Consider the following 16,992-nt stretch of genomic DNA (forward strand, 5'->3'; position numbering starts at 1 on the left):
CTGCCCTGTGGTCTCACCAGTATTTCAAGAAGAGAAGCCAAGTGGAGTCCATCGCCCACCTGGACTAAGCCCCTGCCAGGGGCACCAGGTGTCCCCGAAGCCCCAGAATGCCAAAGGCGACATTTCCAAAGCCAGGGGTTTCCTCCTAGTCCTTCACCTCCCCTGGCCCCGAGACGGTTGACCAACGCACTGAGGCCCAGGAGAGGTGAGGAGGGAGGAGGAGGCTGTGTCTTTAAGGGCTCCAAATAGCCCTGAAATGTTATGACAGTACATCTCACAAGGGATGCGGTTTCCACGGCAACCCCACACTAAGATAAGCAAGCCCAGCGCCGGAACAGGGAGGGGGGCGGATTCGGAGATCTGTCAGCGGGTGGGACTTGAAAGCAAGAGCCAGGTCTATTAATCCTCATGCTCTGATGCTGTTATCCGAATGTGAGCCCTTACAGGCCCGGGTGAAGGGTTCCTTCCCCGCACCCCGTCTCCCAGGTTGGGGCAGGGGGCTGCCTCCGGGCGCCGGCCTAGAGGAAGAGGGAGAAGGAAACACGGTCAAGTTTCGTGGGAGAAATTTCAGGCTTCCAGGACCTACCAGCTCTCTCTCCTGAGTGTTTGCTGGAGTTACGAGGCCTGTGTGTGTGTGTGTGTGTGTGTGTGTGTGTGTGTGTGTGTGTTTTATTTCAGTGACAGGTTTATGGGCTAAAATAATGCTCCTTAACCCTTTCAGACCTTTCCACAGCAAATTTTAAAGTTGCGGTTCCTTTCAGTAGCACATGAGCTCTGTGTGCGTGTGTGTGTGTGTGTGTGTGTGTGTGTGAATTCTCTGACAAGTTTACTGGCCCTGGAAACCAGCCCTCTACAGTCTCTATGCGTGTGTATGTGCGGGTTCAAATTCTGGCTCTGTCTGCAGGAACATGTTAGTAGATGAGCTGGAGCCTCAGTTTCTTCATCTGTGAGATGGGGCAGGAAGAGTGGGCTGATGCACGGCGGGTGGGCGTGTTAGGGGTCAGTAGCAATGAGCAGAGGCCCCAGCCCTCGGCACAGTGCCGTAGGTGCTTGACAGGTGCTAAGGACGGGGGTGTGCTTTTATTGACTGACCCCGTGATGGGTAGAGGGGTCAGGGCTGGTCATGGTGCATCTTGCTTCAGGCTTTCCTGGACCTGACCTCTGGGGATAAGCGGATCCCCCTGGAGGAGCCTGTGTCACCTCTGAGGACCTGCTCCGGGGGGCTTCAGGGCCTTAAGAGGCGGAACTCTGGGGGGCCGTTCTTGGTTCAGCAGTGCCGTGCGCCCCAGGCTAGGGCAGACTTCCCCACACGCATGTGGGGTCAGAGCCACGGATGAAGCCCACCCACCACCGCTGCCCCCCCCAGAGGCAGCTGTGCCGCCCGCACCTGCGAGCCCTCCCTGTGGCCCCCCAGCCCTCCCCAGGCGCCCCCTTGCCCTGGGTTCCGAGGCGCCATCTCCCTCAGAGCCCAGGCGCTTGGCTGGCTCCCATCGGCGTTTCCGGGGTGGCAGCCGAGGTCCCCGGGCCGAAGCAGAGCCAGCGGGAGGGACTCCCGTGACATTTGTCAGTGACTCTGATGCATGTTGTCGTTTACGCCGGGCCGGGCCGTGTCCGGAGCAGGAAGGGGGCCTGGGATGCTTGCGTGTGCTCGTGTGTTCTCAGCCTTCACGGAGTTGGTGCTGGAGCGTGAGAAATGAGCGGCAGATCCCCCCGACCCACCCGGTCTCCCAACACACACACACACACACACACGCACACACACGCACACACGCACACCCGGCTCAGGCCAACAGGGAAAGGACAGACCGGCCGAGGTCAGCGCTCGCATCCCTGGCTTCGGGCCTGTGTGTGCAAGCGCGTCCTCAGCCAGCGGTCACTCCTGAGACCCTGGCTTGCAGGGTGTGGGCCAGGACCAGCGGGGTGGGGTGGGGGAGGCAGCGTCTCCCTGCTGTGTCTCCCCCTCCCCCCACCCAGACCAGAGACCCTCCTGGGGCCAGACTCACTGTTCCCTGCCGAGGGCCCGGGGATGGTTTGTGCAGGCGGGGTGGGGGGTCAGGGAGTGGGAATGCACCAAAGGAGCACATGGTTGTACTCCTCTCTGCCACGGGGCGCTTAGTGGGGGCCTCTGGGAGCAAGGGCGGCTGGGAGGGGCCCTGCAGGAGCAGGCAGCAGGGAGCAGAGAGGAAGGGGCTTTGTTATCCTGCCCTTCCTACGGGTTGCCTAAAGGCACTGAGAAGTTCTGCAACACCCCTCCTCCCCCAACTTACATCACACACACACACACACACACACACACACACACACACACACACACACACACATACACACACACGCACACAGTCCCATCTGACTCCAGCTTTTCCTAGCACCCCTGACCACGGCCCCTTTGGAGAGCAGGCTCGGGGAAGGCCCTGCCGCCAGCCCTGCTGTGCTGGCCCTGACGAGGGGGTCCTGGAGCCGCCCGAGTGGACCACACACGCCTTCGCCATCATTAATTAGCATCGTGACCCCACTCACTCCCCTGGCAGCCCTGGGGCACCGAGGTTTTCATGCCTTTCCCAGCCACAGCGCCCCTGGTCCCGGGGCCTCGGCTGGGCCGGCCGGCAGACGGGAAGCAGCAGGGCCCCGTGGCGGGGGCCTGGGGTCCCGGCTCGCAGTATGGCTGCAGAGGCTCCTTCTCGGGGACCCTGACCAAGCCAGCCTGGGGGGTCCTGTCTTGGGTGTCTGCACTGGCTACTTGGCTGTGGCTGCCCCACCCCGCTCCCGCCTTCCCCGCCCCCTCGGCCCACGGCGAGCGAGCAAGCTGGTGCTGAGCATCTCCGAGGCCTGCGGATTCGGGACGTCTTGAGCAGGAAACGGGTATAATTTTGGTCAGGAGCTTGGGCAAGGGGGAGAAGCTCCACCAGGCACCGGCAGGGCCAAGAGAAATAGAGCGGGAGGTATAGGGTTTCAGGGCGACACATAAAGGGCCTTTATTCCGAGGCTTCTCTCCTTCCCCGAAAGCTGGGGGCGCCCCCAGAGACAGGGTGAAGCCCACCACCACCACCCCCACCGCCCGTGCCCCTCTCCCAAGCCCCCCAGCCCGGCCCTCCCCTCCACCTCCCTGGCTTTGTGTCTCCCTTCCCCCTCCCCCACTGCTCCCCAGAGACTGGGCCACTGTGGGGGTCCTGGGGGAGGGGAGGGGACACAATGGAACCCTTGTGAGTCTGCACACATCCCCCCCCTCTCCTCCCCAGGGGACCCATGGAACATTCCTCAGCCTTGCCCCAGACCTCCCTGAACCCTGTCCCCTCGGAAAACCAGACTAAACCAGTCTGGCCCGGAGAAGAAGGGTGTGCTGGCCCCTCCCTCGCCCCGCCCGAGGGTCCTTCCCCACCCGGCCCCTCCCCGGGCTGCCCTGCCCTGCCCTGTCCACTCAGGGACTGAGCCGAGAGATTTTGTGTCCGGGTTTCCCTGAGGTTTCCCGGCCACCCCACCCCATTCCGAGCCCCCCAGACCTCGCTCAGCCCCTCCCAGGGGGGCACGGGGAGATACAGACACGGCCCCTGGTGGGCATGGTGCGGGGGTTGGGGGGGCGTGTTCTAGGGAAGAGCATTTGCCGAGCGTGTATTCAGCCTGGTGACCTAGTGACTGTCCGAAGCAGTGAGGACGTGGCTTGTCTCTCCTGTAGGAAGGGGGGCAGCGTCCACCCTCTTGCCACACCCCCCCCAAATGACTGTGGCTACTGAGGCCCCTGTAGAGCAGCCAGACACACCCTGAAACTTGGCTCCCCGGCAAGGAACTCACTGTTAGAATGATACCCATTTCCAGGATGGAGAAACTGAGGTTCACAGAGGGGAAGACAGCCCAGGCCGCGGGTATGTAAGGGCAGGTCCGGGCGGGGAAGCCCCACTGGCTCCACGGGGCCTCCCATCTGTACCCACACAGAGCTAAGGGCCAGCCAGGGCTCCAGCCGGGGCCGGGGGTGGGGGCCCCACCCCGCAGGAAAGAGGCCTTGAGTTTGAGCCCTGGCACTGCCCCGTGCACGCAGCAGCTGTGACTCCCCGCACCCCACAGCCAGATGTGGCACACACCGCAGCTAACATGGGTGACTTGCAGAGGCCACCGAGAGCAGGGGTGATGTTTGCAGTCGGCTGCTGGGTGCTGGAGCGCAGTGCTCCCTTCCCAAGTACAGACACCCCCAGGCCCCGAAAACAAGGCCAGGGGGCAGGGCCGGAGCAGTAGTACAGTGGGAAGGGCCCTGGCTTGCTCTCGGCCAACCCTGGTTCAATCCCAGCACCGGCTACTGTCCCCCGAACCCCGCCAGGGTCCCTGGGCGCAGAGCCAGGAGTGACCCCGAGCACGGCCAGGTGTGGCCAGAGGAGCACGAACAGAAGAGCAGTCAGGAGGGTGCAAGGGTCACTGCAGCATCCTTCGCATCCTTCCCACACATCTCCCATACACAGGTCCTGAGTTCCAGCTCTGACACCCCGTGGTCCCTAGTCCCACATCGACTCCTGGGGGCCCCCAAGTGCCGCCTGCTCCCCCCCGCCGCCCCAGCATTGCTTTGCCTGGTCAGCGCTGCTTCCCCAGCCCAAACACTGGGGCCGTGGCCAGCGGCCGAGGGTGGCCTGTGGTCCTTGAGGCCCCATCGCCTGGAGAGAGCCAGTGCGCCCGCCTGAAGTCAGTGGGACGCAGACTCGGAGGAGCAGGTGCCACTGCGTGGGGTGCCCAAGACGCGTGCAGGCTCGTGCCCAGCCCCCCTTCAGGCCTGGGAGCAGCTGCTCTGAAAGGTGGGCGCGGCCCCTGGCCAGGTGGAGAGGCAGGAGAGGGGCTCAGGGATGTCTGAAAAGGGCGAGGCAGGCACTAAGGCCCACAGGCGAGAGCCCGAGGAGCTCGGGGCTCTGGGTGTCGGGGGCACAGAGGGGGACAGTGTGTATGTGGGGGTCTGGGGGGGAAGCGCAGGCTATGCAGAGTTTGGAATTGACCCTGCGTAGGTCAGCCGACAGCTGTGAGCAGGAGTTGGGAGTCTCATTTGCATCTTAAATAATTATCTGGGAACTGTGTGGAGAATGGATTCCCCAGGGCCAGAGCAGGCTCTGTGAGGCAAGAGGAGGGGGGTGGGCAGCCTGGGCTGCCCCCCAGGGAGGCCCGCTGGGGTGGGCACTGCTCACACACAGACACAGGCACGCACAGACAATGGACACTCTTGCAGTGCACACGCACTTACGCACACATGCACACGAACATGTGTACACAACGTTGTGTGCATGTACATATGAACACACCTACCCATATACATTCACACAGATGCATAATTGCATGTACTTGGGTGCATACACCCATGAACCTATACCCCCATGCACATACCTGCACATATGAACACATATACACAGGTACATTCATACAGATGCACATTGTCACACACTTGTGTGCATGCACACGTGACATGTACACACATGCACACACAAACTAGTCTGTGGATAGGACTTACACGTGTACACATACACACATGTGCCCACAAACTTTGCACACATGCTCGCACCTGCACACATACAGACATGTGTGCACACCCACAGATATGCACACCCATGTAAGTATGTGCACCTATACATGGGCATATGCATGCATGTGTCTCTGGTCTTCTGTTGGGGGGTTCTTGGTAAGTCCAGGGTGCTGGAGGAGGGCTACAGATTGGGGGGCACCGCAGCACCTGGCTGGGGGGGCAGGAATCGCAGTGTGTCCCCTTGGTCCCCAGCGTCAGGGACGGGAAGAGGAGGCCATGGGGAGAGCAGCGCGGAGCCCCGCCCCGCCCGCAGTGGTGTGGCCTATTGATCAGCGGGTGTCACTGATGAGGAGGCGGTGTTGGGGCTGTCACGTACTTAATGGTACACTAACTAACATGGCAAGGTGGAGATTATTTGACTATTGAGCCGCTGAGGTCCCCTGGTGATGGGGGCAGCTGAGTTCCCCTGATCTGTGGACCCTGGAGGTCAGCGCCGGGGAGAGGACAGGCAGGGGCTTGCACTGGCTCCCCACGTACCCAACACTGGATGTTTTCCAGGCCCTCCCCTGCACTAAAGGTTATTTACTGACCAGGACCCCTAAGAAAAGAGAGAGGGACTGGAGCAATACTGCAGCAGGGTTAGGCATTTATCTTGCATGCAGCTGACCCGGGTTCAATCCCCGGCATTCCATGTGGTCCCCCTGAACACTGCCAGGAGTAATTCTTGAGCATTGCTGGGTGTGGCCCAAAAAACAAAAAAAAAAAAAGAAAAAGAGAAAGAAGGAAAGAAAGAAAGAAAGAAAGAAAGAAAGAAAGAAAGAAAGAAAGAAAGAAAGAAAGAAAGAAAGAGAAAAGAAGAAAGAAAGAGGAAGAGAGAAAGAAAGAGGAAGAGAAAAAGAAAGAAAAGAAGGAAGAAAGAAAAAAGAAAGAAAGGAAGGAAGGAAGGAAGGAAGAAAGAAAGAAAGGAAGAAAGAAAGAAAGAAAGAAAGAAAGAAAGAGGAAGAGAGAAAGAAAGAAAAGAAGGAAGAAAGAAAAAAGAAATAAAGGAAGAGGAAAAGAGAGAGAAAGGAAGAAAGAAAGAAAGAAAGAGAGAGAAAGAAAAAGAAAGAAAGAAAGAAAGAAAAAGAAAGAGGAAGAGAGAGAAAGAAAGAGAGAAAGAACGAAAAGAAGGAAGGAAGGAAGAAAGAAAGACAGAAAGAAAGAAAGAAAGAAAGAAAGAAAGAAAGAAAGAAAGAAAGAGAAAGAAAAGAAGAAAGAAAGAGGAAGAGAGAAAGAAAGAGGAAGAGAAAAAGAAAGAAAAGAAGGAAGAAAGAAAGACAGAAAGAAAGGAAGGAAGAAAGAAAGAAAGAAAGAAAGAAAGAAAGAAAGAAAGAGGAAGAGAGAAAGAAAGAAAAGAAGGAAGAAAGAAAAAAGAAATAAAGGAAGAGGAAAAGAGAGAGAAAGGAAGAAAGAAAGAAAGAGAGAGAAAGAAAGAGAAAGAAAGAAAGAAAGAAAGAAAGAAAGAAAGAAAGAAAAAGAAAGAAAAAGAAAGAGGAAGAGAGAGAAAGAAAGAGAGAAAGAAAGAAAAGAAGGAAGGAAGAAAGAAAGAAAGAAAGAAAGAAAGAAAGAAAGAAAGAAAGAAAGAAAGAAAGAAAGAAAGAAAGAAAGAAAGAAAAGAAGGAAGATTGTTGAGCCAAGGACGGTGGGCAGAGGTTTGAGTGAGGAGAAGCCCTGAGACGGGGTAGAAGCCTTCCCGAGTGCCCTGAGAGGCGGGTGTCCGTGGTGCACTAGCATGGCCAGCGTGGCCAGAGGTGGGGGAGCGAGGCCCGTGGTCTCCTGCGGAGCAGAGCCCTGCCTGTCGGTGATGGTTGCCGAGCACGTCGCAGAGGAGTGAGAGGTGGACAGGCCAAGATCCTGGACGTCCACCTTGGCGGCCAGTGGCCCTCACCACTAGACAACCCACTCTTGACTGTCAGACTTGAACTTAGCCGCTCCGCCTTGAGCTCGGAGCCCTCGGAGGTTTGGGGTCAGGTCCTTGGTCCGGGGACTCGCAGTGCCAGGGACAGAGGGGCTGCACTAACGGGGCGAAGACTCAGCTGCTTGCTGGCGTGGGGGCTGTGCCCTAGAAGATGCCACGGCTGTGGGGCGTGCATGCCGGGGTGCAGGGAACAGCAGAGGCGGCGGGAGACGCAGGGGGCTGTTGCGAATAGGACAGAGAGAGGCAGGAAAGACTGTGTCTCTGAGCGGGGCCCCCCCAAGGAGTCTGGAGCGAGAGCTGGTGGGTACAGACAGAGCGGGGAACTCAGCTTTGGGCGAAAGTTGATAATTCCCCCCCCCCCCTCGCACCCCTCCCACATTGGAATCACCCCCCCCTTTTTTTTTTTCTTTTTGGGTCACACCTGGCGTTGCACAGGGGTTACTGCTGGCTCATGCATTCAGGAATCACTCCTGGCGGTGCTCAGGGGACCCTATGGGATGCTGGGAATCGAACCGGGGTCGACAGCGTGCAAGGCAAACGCCCTACCTGCTGTGCTATCGCTCCAGCCCCTGGAATCCTATTCTTAAATTTGGTTTGTGGGACACACCCAGGGGAGCTGTGTGTGTGTGTTTGAGGGGAGGGTGTTGGGGTGTTGGGGGCTGGTGTCGGTGGGGGCTAAGAAGCCGTAGGCAGATGGAAAACAAACCCAACACTGGAGAACCAGTTTGTCCACGTTTGCTGAGAGGCAGGAAACAAGCAGTGTCGAAGCTGGGGTCTGTCGGGGGATGATGGAAGGTGGGACCGCCCTGGGCTGAGCATCACTGGGTTTTCGTGGTCACGTTCTTTGATGTTTGTTTGGGACCAACACCCAGCAGTGTTTGGGGCGGACTCTTGCCGGGGCGGGGGTGGGGGAGGACATACGGGGTGCCGGGAACCTGCATGTAAGGTCAGCGCCCTCCCCGCTGTGGCATGGCTCCGGCCCCAGGGCTGCGTCCTGTGATGAAGTATGTTTCGTGGCCCAGCCCTCTGTTTCCCAGGGGGCACTGGCTTCAGCCCGGGGCAGGGGTGAGGGTGGACGGTGTGGGAAGCCCAGTTGGATCCCCAGGACCACAGCGTCCCCTAAGCACCCCTGGGTATGGCCCCAGGAGGTTTGGCTGGGGGCGGAGGGCGGGGATGTGGCCCTCGTGGCAGCATACAATGCTTACGAGGCCCTGGGTTCGATCCCGAGCACCATCACACCCATGAAACTACGACAGGCATGGACCCTCTCACCCAGCCCTGACCGACAGGGCCAGCACTGCAGTTGCAAAGAGAAAGGAACGGAATGAGTGATCTTTTTTTTTTTTAAAAAAAAATTTATTTTATTGAATCACCATGTGGAAAGTTACAAAGTTCTCAGGCTTATGTCTCAGTTATACAATGCTCAAACACCCATCCTTTCACCAGTGCCCATATTCCACCACCACCAAAAAAAAAAAAACCAGTATACATCCCACCCCTCACCCCCCCAACTCCCCGCCTGAGTAACTGATAAATTTCACTTCCTTTTCTCTTTACCTTGATTACATTTCATATTTCAACACAAAACTCACTATTGTTGTTGGAGTTTCAACACAGAACTCACTATTCTTTTTTTTTTTTTTTTAAAGATCTGGGTTTTTTTTTTTTTTTTTTTTTTTTTTTTTTTTTTTTTTTGCTTTTTGGGTCACACCCGGCGATGCACAGGGGTCACTCCTGGCTCATGCACTCAGGAATCACCCCTGGCGGTGCTCAGGGGACCATATGGGATGCTGGGAATCGAACCCGGGTTGGCCGCGTGCAAGGCAAACGCCCTACCCGCTGTGCTATCTCTCCAGCCCAGAACTCACTATTCTTGTTGGAATTTATCCCCCAAGAATACAGCCCTATTGACAAGGAAATATTTGATAATTAGTTTTCCACTGATGAGAATGAAGAGATAAAAAGTCTCTTTTTTATCTCAATTACAACTTCTAAAATTCAAAATACTAAATTACAATTTCTGTATTTTAGTAATTAAATCCAGGGAGATTTAAGTTGGAAATTGAATCATTTCCCTTCCTGGAGCAGCATGGAGCAAAAGCTTAGTTCACAGTCTGGATACATGGTTGCAAGCATTCACTGGAACCCCAAGTCATATAGCTGGCTCTGGATCCTTCTCGTTCCGAAGCCAAGCGGCTGTGCAAAGGCATGGCCACCCGGGTCGATTCTCGGCCGGAGCCCGAGCTCCAGCCCCGGCCCGAGACTGCCCAGGTGTCCCACTGTTTCAAGTTCAAAGCACATTTTTTTTTTTCGTGCAACCAAGTTCATACCTGCTCAAAAGTCCCATAAAATGTCAGACACCACACCTCCTCCTCCCAGAGGGAAGAGAGACCAAGGAAGAAGGATATTTCCTCCATTAGCCAGCGTGGGGCAAAAGCTTAGTTCACAGTCTGGATACATGGTTGCAAGCACTCGCTGGAACCCTAAGTCATATAGCTGGCTCTGGATCCTGAAGAATGAGCGATCTTAAGTCACTTAAAATAAAATGATTGAGGGACTGGAGCAATAGCACAGCGGGTAGGGCGTTTGCCTTGCACGCAGCCAACCCGAGTTCGATTCCCAGCATCCCATATGGTCCCCTGAGCACTGCCAGGAGTAATTCCTGAGTGCAGAGCCAGGAGTAACCCCTGAGCATTGCCAGGTGTGACCCAAAAAGCGAAAATAAAATAAAATAAAAATGATTGAGAGCCCAGAGAGATAGTGCAGTGGGCAGGGCACTTGCCACTTGCCTTGTGTGCCTCTAACCCGGGTTTAATCCCGGCACCCTCCTAGGGTCCACCCAAGCCCCATCCGGAATGATCCTTGAGCACAGGGCCAGGAGTAAGGCCTGAGCACAGCTGGGTGTGGCCCCCAGACCAACCAACCGAACAGCAGAAGAGGAGGGGGACAGAAAGGCTGAGGCTCGGATGGGTGGGGGTGAGGGGGGACGTGGGCACAACAGTTCTTGGCCGGGGATGAGGAGCACCGTGAGTTTGGGGAGCACTCCCTCGGCGGGATCAAGCTGTAGGCATACATCGCCCGCATCAGATCTTGACTCCCTTATTACTCCCGCAGGCCTTAATTTCCCCTCCTTGCAAATTGGAGTTGGTGGGAGTCCCTGGAGCTCCGAGAGGGTCACCCCCGTGAAGCCTGGGGCATGGAGGGAGCAGCCAAGTGTGTTTGTGTCCACTCTTTGGGGACTGGGGGGTCGGGGAGTGCAGCCTCCGGGAGCCCCACGAGTTGATGGGGCACCAGGGTGCGGGTGGGGGTGCTCCGAGCTGGAGACGTGCCGAGAATGCTGGACTCAGGGGCAGGTCCGGGGAGCAGCGTCCGGGAGGCCGGAAGCTCGAATGGAGCCAGGCGGAGATACAGTTTGAATAATTCAGGAACTCCGGTTTCAGTTTTTCGCTCCTTTGTTTTGATTTGGTTTCTGGTCGGGGCCCATATCCGGCAGTGCCCAGGGCGTACTCCTGGCTCTGGTCTCAGGGATCATTCCTGGCGGGGCTCGGGGGACCACATGGGGGGGGGGGTGCCGGGGATTGAACCCGGGTCACGAGTATACAAGGTAAGCGCCTCAGCCCCAGTACGATCTCCCCAGCCCCTGACTTTTATTTCTGAGAACTTCTGCCACAGGGGCAGACGGCACTTGAGTTCAGACTGTTTCTGCAACAACCTGTAAGGAAAATGGTGTTGAGGGCTGGGGGTGGGGGCCCGTAGTTTAGCACATGCCTCACATGTCTGCACAGGGTTCTAGGTTTGGTCCCTGGCACAAAAGGAGGGGAGGGAAGGCGGAAGGGAGGGATTGAGGAAGGGAAGAGAGCATGCTATTCTTCCCATTTTAAGGACATGGAGACTGAGGCTGAGAAGTGAAGCAACTTGACCCAGCTCTCACCCGACCCCCTTCCCTTTGCTGTTACTGTCGTGAACGCCAGCTCAGTGGGGCTCATTCTTTTTCAGTAAGTCTCGTTGGATTGGGCACATGCACTTGTGTGTGTGCACGTACGTGTGTGCGTGTGTATGTGTGCACGTATGTGTGCGCATGTGTATGTGTGTGTATAGGTGTGCATTTGTGCATGTAGATGTGTGTATGCTTGTGTGTGTGCATGTGTGTACATGTATGTGTGTTTGTGTGCTTGTGCGTGCGTGTGCACATGTGCATGCATGTGTGTGTGTGTGTGTGTGTGCGTGTGTGCCGCTTACCCATTCTTCCTCACGGGACTCACCCAGCACCACAGCCAAGTTACTGGGGTGCTTGCACATACCGACCACACAGGGCGGGAAAGCATCTCTGTGGCGGTACAAGGGTCCAGCTCATGGACCTGCAAGACGGGCACTTGGGCCACCGGGTCATCCCTGGGCCCTTGACCGATTGGGTCTGAGGCCCGCGTGCTGAGCGGACTGTGCAGTACCCGGGCTGGAACCTGAGTCTCCCCACACAGCTGCCCTTCTGGCCCTTGACCAAGTTCCCGGAGTCGACGAGGGGGCGGATATACCAAACCTCCCGCTTGGCTCCGTCGAGCCCCCATGACCCTGCTCCTGCTGCGGCCCCCAGGGCGGGGATGTTGGCCCCCACTGGTTCAGAAGAGACGGGAAGTTTCCCAGCACGCTTCGGCTCAGCCCTACCCCCGTGAAGAGGGGCCTCTGGGCACACGGGGACCCGGGTGACGGCAAGCCCTCTGGCTGATGCTTCTCATCTCACCGATCTTTCTAGAGAGGAGACGCTGGGCTTAGCCCTGGTCTGTGCCTTTCGCATTTTTCTGCGGTGCTGGAGAAGTTAAATTGTCCACGCTCGTCCCCTGGAGCCCACAGGGGAGGAGGATGCAATCTCGGGGGGATTAAAAAGCAATTTGAACATGAAATTACTCCCCGGGGCCTGGCAGCTACTGGGGTGGGATGGCGGGGAGAGGGGGGGAGAGATAATTCGATGGTTCTGGAAATTGACATTCTCGCTTCCCAGAGCACTGGGGTGGGGGGTGGGGGGGGTGCTGAGCCCGCTGGGGCAGCCCCCCCTTCCCCGAAGGTTTCTGATTGCCTTTTGTCAGGACACACTCAAATTTCCCCATGGCCTTTTCCTTGGAAGCAGAGCAGAGGGTCAGAGAGACAGGACAGCGGGCAGGGTGCTTGCTTGCCTCGCACGAAGCTGTCCTGGGTTCGAGCTCCTGCATCCCCGAGGAGCTGGTCCCCCGAGCCCTGCCAGGAGTGATCTCTGAGCTGAGAGCCAGGAATAAGCCCTGAGCATCACGCGGTGTGGCCTCCAAGCTGGAAAAAAAAAGCACTTTTTTTTTTTTTTGCTTTTTGGGTCACACCCGGCGATGCACAGGGGTTACTCCTGGCTCATGCATCCAGGAATCACCCCTGGCGATGCTCAGGGGACCATATGGGATGCTGGGGATCGAACCCGGGTCGGCCACGTGCAAGGCAAACACCCTACCCACTGTGCTATCGCTCCAGCCCCACAAGCACATTTTTTAAAAGGCCCAGGTTCATTTGGCTCTGCAGGCAGGGATCACTCCTGGCGGTGCTCAGAGGGACCTTGTGGGAGGCCAGGGGTGGGACCCAGATCGTCTGGCCTGTAAGGTACGCGCCCTCCCTGTGGTGCTGTCACTCCGGCTCCCGACCCCGTCATCCTGCCGGGGCCGTTCTCCAGAGGCAGTTCTTGAACTTGGCTCTCTCCCTGCGCTGCACGGGCAGAGACCTACCGGGGCCAGGGGCAGAGAGCACACAGCCATCCGACAGCTCTTAGCTCGTGTCCAGCCTGGTTCTAAGCACGCCACATGCCGCGGTGGCTTTGTCCTCAGCACGGCCCTGTGAGGCAGGGAGCTGCATCCTTGTCCTGTAAGTGAGGCACTGAGAGGTTAGGTGCCTCACCCAGAGCCACACAGCCGCTGGCAGTGAAGGCAGGAATGGAGCCTTCTCAGAGCCGCGTGCGCCGAGCTCCCCGTGAGCCCCTTTGACCACGCCATCGTCTCTTGAGCCAACGGCAGACTCAGAGCTTGTGACCTGGACGTTTCCGTGCGCTTTCCCTGTCTCTGCGCTGTGGCCTCTTGGAAGAGGAAGGTGAGGGCTTCTTCTTCAGCACCGCAGGCATCCCGGGTCCCGGGATGGCCCTCGGCTCACGAGCACCTCAGGAACAGAGTCTCCGTCACGAAAGCCATGGCGTTCGCAGCTCATGTTCGGGAAAAGTTGCTGGTGCTGAGGAACGGGCAGGAAACGCCAGAGAAGGAGCCAGGGTCCCGGCTCCAGGACACGGCGGGTGGTGAGCCAGGGGCGGGGCGGGGTGGGGGGCAGGATGACACTACCGGGCTCAGGGCAAGTCAGTGTGCAGCCGAGGGGAGGGCTGAGGTGTTGGCGCATCGGGGGCGGGGAGTGTGTCTGTGTGTCTGTGAGAGTGCGGGTCCCGTCACCCGCTCCCCTGCCTCGGGGACAGATCTGCTGCTGGCCAGGCTGCGGCTGCTGCGTGTGGGGCCACCTGGACACAGCAGGGCCGCGGGAAAGCTCAAGGGGCGTGGGGGTGTGCGTGTGTGTGCCTGTGTGTGTGTTGTGCGTGCGTGCCCAGGTGTGCATGCTCGTGTGTGCCTGTGTGTGTGCCATGTCTCTGTGCATGTCTGCTCATGCTCATGCCTGCCTGTCCGTGTGTATGCCCACGTATGTGTGCTCCCATGCGTGTAATTGTGCTTATCTAGGCACAGCCCGTGAGTATGTGTGTACGTCTGTGTCTCCGTGCATGCATGTGTGCAAGTGTATGCTGTGTCTCTGTACGTGTGTGCAGGCGTACACTTGTGTGTGAGTGTGTGCGTGTGTGCACATACATGTGTGTGTGTGCACGTGGACATAGTGAAAGTAAAATTAGGACCACGGCAGGCACCATGGAGGCAGCTCAGAGGTCAGGGCTTTGCCCTTTGCGTGTCCATGGACCTGGGTTTGATGCCCTCACTGCCTGCCCCCGTCCCTCCAGCCCTGCCAGCAGTGGCCCTGTCACGAGGTGCTCCTCGACTGAGCTCTGCGCCCCAGGAGTGACTCTGGTGGCCCCCGGCCCCTGGGCCTGAGAAGCACCATGCCACTGGGTCTGAACGTTGAGCCATCTGCCTGGTGAGCCAAGAACGGCCTGAGCAGTGCTCCAGAGACCACCCTCGCCCCCCCCCCCCCCCCCCCGCCAAATCTGACCGATCCCTCAGGGAAGGAGCCTGAGCTGGTTATAAGCTGGGGTGGGAGAGAAGGGCTCGTCCTTGGTGGGAAAGTGTAAGTTACTTTGACATTAGCACCCTCCGGCGAGCCACGGCCAAAGTCGGGGTGCCCTCCGTGGCTGCCTGCACGTCCCCCGCCCCCGAGGACATGGCCCGTCATTCCCGTTAGGACCCGGGCTTGGCTGTGAAGCGGCCTCACCCGGCTGGAGGCACGGGGGACAGCGAGGGGGCCCAGGGCACCGCTGCGGGCACCCGTGAGGGTTCCGGGCTCCGGCACTGCCAGGACGGCACCCCCAGCGCCCAAATGGCTTGTTTTGCTCCGTGACAGAGATAAATACTCTGTGGGTGTGAGTTAATTAGCGAAATGACAGCGCACAGCTGTGCCTCCCCGCCAAGTGCCCCAGCACGGATCCTGCCCTTTCAGTGCGCACACCACCCCCCCCAACACACACACCCCCCTCCCTCCTCACCTCCCAGCCTCCGCCTGTCCCTGTGGTCCCCTACAGCCCCCACAGCGTGGCCTGCGGGCCACTGTCAGCCCTAGCCGGGCGCCTGGCATGTCCTTCTGTGGGGCCCAGCTGGGCCCAGCGCAGCCAGTGGGGGTCGGAGCAGAGAGAGGCCGGCAGGTGCCCTGTGGGTGCAGAGACATGGGAAAGAGGGGCACCTTCAGGGAGTCTGGAGCTTGCTCTAGGACTCTTGGTGATCCCCGGGCTCACAGGGCGCCTCTCTGGGCCTCAGTTTACCCCAGGGAAAGGTGGGACTGTCACATACGCTGTCTTTGTTTGTTTGGTTTTTTTTTGGGTCACACCTGGCGATGCACAGGGGTTACTCCTGGCTCTGTATTCAGGAATCACTCCTGGCAGTGCTCAGGGGACCATATGGGATGCTGGGAATCGAACCCGGGTCGGCTGCGTGCAAGGCAAACGCCCTACCCGCTGTGCTATCACTCCAGCCCCACATACGCTGTCTTTGCATGAAGATAATGTACTAAAGTGCCTGGCCCAATCCCCGGGCTCAGCCCCCGGCACCCGGGGAATTCGATCAGGTGACTGGCGAGTCAGAGAGAGGCTGACTTCTCCCTGGGGACGGACCGCCAGAGTCCGGAACTTTCAGCCGGGCCGGCGCTGCCGAGAGAAGAGCCTCCGAGAACCGGCACTCTGCCTCTGCCTGTGCTCGGCCACCTTGAGCAAGACACGGGCACTTGGGAAGTGAGGCTTAACGGGGACACTCTCCGTGTGGAGGTGGGGGTGGGGTGGGGGGCAGAGGCAGGCATGGCAGGCGCTTAATTAAGGGCTGCCGTTTGGCACCCCCCCTCTTCTTTTTTTTGCTTTTTTAGATTTCAAAATGCCCCAGATCTGGTACGCAGAAGCTCAGGCGGGGTCTGCGGGTCAGAGGGTGGTGTCAGAACTCAGGAGGTCTCGCCCGTCTGGGCAGAGCCTTCTCATGTCTCGGGGACTGTGAGTCTAGTTTGGTGCACCTGGGACGCAGGAGGGGCCCCCCGCCCCCCCACCCCCCCCCCGCCCCCCCACCCCCGCCCCACCAGATCTGGGGGGCGGGGGATTAGGGTGTGAGGCGAGATGTGAGAAAGAAGAGCCCAGGGCACTGGGACCCTGGGAACGGAGCCGGGAGATAGGGCCTTCAGGGATCATCAAACTTTATACAGCAACAAAAGCGCCTTTTCAAAGGAAGCTCCAAATAGGAAACAGACAAAAGCTCGGCTGCTCCTCATTGTGTGCTGGGAAATGCCTCATTGTTTGTGGCGCTGTCTGTGGAGCACCGGGCTGGAGGTTCCCAGACTTCATTTCCTTTGCCAATAAAAGTTTTAAAAGATGGGGACTGACATCTGCATCTGGTTGCCAACCTCTTCCTGTTGAGAATCAAGACATTAAAAATAATAATAACAATAATAAAAAAGGCAAAGCTCTATCACCAATTATTTCATAGAAGAAAGAAACTCTGCCCGTCCCTTGTCCCGCTTGGGGAAAAGGGCAGGCCTTCGCCGAGAGAACTCGGAGCTTCATAAATATTCCGTGCCTGCCCCCAGTTGGCCGTGATGGGGAGGTGGGTGGCGACCACACCATGTTGTCTGTACATGGTGTGAGGAGTGTTGACTTGTCCCAGTGCCCCGATTTACAGATGTGAAAACTGAGACCAGACAGCTTGCTTGTTGAATAACATTTTGTAAGGCTCCATGCCATGCATGTCCTGTACTTGGATTAATACTGGGGCTTCAGAGAGAAGAACGTCAGGGAGGGCTGGATTCCACGAGGATCCAGTGGTAGAGTCATCCATCCATCCATCCATCCATCCATCCATCCATCCATCCA

The 16,992-nt window shown here is 57.8% G+C and overlaps 1 protein-coding gene across 1 annotated transcript in view; it reads left to right on the forward strand.

Moving 5' to 3' along the window:
- TSPAN18 (tetraspanin 18) overlaps nt 1-16,992 on the forward strand; it is a 158,006-nt gene that overhangs the window by 62,696 nt on the left and 78,318 nt on the right. The gene's annotated exons all lie outside the window — the stretch shown is intronic.

Source organism: Sorex araneus, chromosome 6 (assembly GCF_027595985.1).
Source record: "Sorex araneus isolate mSorAra2 chromosome 6, mSorAra2.pri, whole genome shotgun sequence".
Lineage (NCBI taxonomy): Eukaryota > Metazoa > Chordata > Mammalia > Eulipotyphla > Soricidae > Sorex > Sorex araneus.